Source organism: Mus musculus, chromosome 2 (assembly GCF_000001635.26).
Source record: "Mus musculus strain C57BL/6J chromosome 2, GRCm38.p6 C57BL/6J".
NCBI lineage: Eukaryota > Metazoa > Chordata > Mammalia > Rodentia > Muridae > Mus > Mus musculus.
Genome location: NC_000068.7, coordinates 42807557 through 42810008, shown reverse-complemented (window position 1 = coordinate 42810008; position 2452 = coordinate 42807557). Strand labels below are relative to the sequence as shown.

The 2452-nt window shown below is 43.6% G+C and overlaps 1 non-coding gene across 1 annotated transcript; it reads right to left on the bottom strand.

Moving 5' to 3' along the window:
- Window positions 1–842: 842 nt before the first annotated feature.
- On the bottom strand, window positions 843–974 carry Gm24350. Its single transcript, XR_003954209.1, has one exon. It is a non-coding gene; the product is annotated as a small nucleolar RNA SNORA17 (small nucleolar RNA).
- Window positions 975–2452: the final 1478 nt, after the last annotated feature.

Sequence of the window (2452 nt, the reverse complement as noted above, 5' to 3'; positions counted from 1 at the left end):
GGAGCTGTTCTCTGAAGCACTACAGCTGGCTATGGGCAGGATCAGCTCTACTGCTCTCATGCCTCCTGGGCCAGCTCCCCCATCCTACCCAAGTGAGAGGTGGGCCCAGTTTTCACAGCCCTCAGATATTAACATGTTGCAGGTCAGTAGAATACACTAGGGATGTCGACCTGGCCTTTGGTGGTAACAGTCTCCTACTGCTTCAGGGCCACACACCCAGACATGTACCTTTGTCACAGAGCTACCCAGGACACTACCAGGGTCCCACATGTTATCACCAATTACTCACATCAGGCAGTTTCTCACTACTTTCAACCCTCTATTTCTGCTTCTCTTCATTGTGCTCACAGTCTTCTGATTCTTTTCCACTTCTCCACCATGTACTTGCTCCTCTTAGAGGCATTGGGGTCTCTGAGTGTCCAGGGTTGTCTGCAAAATGTTTTCCGGAGTGCTCTCCCCTGCTCACTCATGCATTATGTTTCTGGGCAGTAGTTATCTTGAGTATGGTCTGCCTTCTCGGGCAGTCTCAGTGCCCAAATGGGGGTTATATCAGGATAGCTTCCTGTCCAAACCCCATGGTGCCAGTCTGGTGGTCATCTTGGGCTTGTTCCTTCCTTGTTCAACCTGCCCAAGGGGCCCCATGTGAGGGTCCTCTGTCTCAGACTCACTCCTGACCAGGACCCTAAATCCTATGTGGGGTTCTTCTAGTCTCTGATTTGCTCCCAGTCCTGGAAGCCAGCAGAGCCTATGTGGCACGAGACTGGTGATCATTTCAAGCTGGCTCCCAGTAGGAACCCCCTGGCACTGGGCTGATGGGTGATTGATGCTAGCTTTTTTCAAGGACTGTTAGGCTACTAGTCATTCAGATGTTCATAGGTCAGAGCACTGAGCATAGACATAGCCTCTGTCCTCTTTGCCACCAATTGACACACATGTAACACAACAGCCACACCTGCAAGGCTTCTAGGGGCAGGTCATTTTCTACTTTTAAGTATGTATGGCCTGTTCAGCCTCATCCACATGGCTTCTTAATTTCTCTAAAAATTCACACTGAGTGTGTAGGAGTCAATTTGAAAATCACTGCGGGAAGACTTACTGAGAAGATAAGTTTGACCATATTCCGGTCGACAGTAGCTGTCTCTCACCCACTTTCTTTATTATCTGGTATATGAACTGTGGTTCAGATATAGCTTCTGTTTGTAGATCCATATCTTTCTTGTAAGCATGGGGTAGTGATGCAGTTGTGGATCTTTTTGTTTTGGCATGATTTTTATTAGGTATTTTCTTCATTTACCTTCCAAATGATATCCCCAAAGCCCCTTATCTCCCCCCCCCCACCCTGCTCCCCAATCTACCCACTCCTGCTTCCTGGCCCTGACATTCCCCTGTACTGGGGCATATGATCTTTGCAGTTGTGAATCTTTGAGAGTTGTGGAAAATTAAAAGGTCTTTAGGTAAATTTGTGGTCTATGCTCAGCCTAGATTGGGGTATTTTGACAGATTCTAACTAGGTTTCCATGCATTTGCTGGTGGCTGAACCTGTTCCCACCATTGCCATCTGGAATGAGGCAACACACTCAGCAAGTGACCACACATAGCTGACCCAGTGCTGGCGCCAGACTCCTGAACCTCCAAAACTGTGGGTTAAATACATGCCTTTTCTTCACAGTAGCCTGCTTCTGACACTTTGTTAAAGCAATGAATAACTTTTTAAAACATACTGTATAAAGAGAGGTCAAATAATATCACCAGTTGTCCAGGTACTGCTGCTTGGTTCTTAAAATTTGAAGATAAATAGCAATAGGGGAATATCAGGGTGGGAAGACTGGAGTGGGTAGGTGGTTCAGGGAGCACCCTCATAGAAGCAGGGGAAGGTGGTAGGGAATAGGAGGTTTTTGAAGGGGAGACCTGGAAATGAAAAAACATTTGTAATGTAAATAAAGAAAATATCTGATAGAAAATGGCATAATTATATGTCTGTTATAGTGGCTTTATACATAGCTATTTTGAGTCAACATAAAAGGAGCAAAGTAACTCAAAATGATTGTAATGATCACGTTTTCACTGGCCACTTTTTTTCTACTATTGAAAATTTCTTTTCTACTTATTCATAATTACTTAGTAGGCAAAGGTCATTTTCAAGATTACTTTCATGAGAGCTAATAATAGGAGACAAATTCTCTAATAAATTTACAGTCAGTTATATTATATCAGTTCTTCCAAATATTCTTTATTGTGAAGTTTCAGTGAACATCAACAACACATTGCTGGGTCTTTCAGCCGAGAGTTTCTCCCTGTACTGCTATTGGTGTGGGTGTGTACTGAGAAACTGCATGTCTAGCAGGTAGCCAGGTAAGGCTGATGCTGTTTATTCTGACTGCACACTTTAATAGTCATAAATCAATTTATCTTTACTCTATTATAAGGGATATTAACTTAAGTATATTATAAT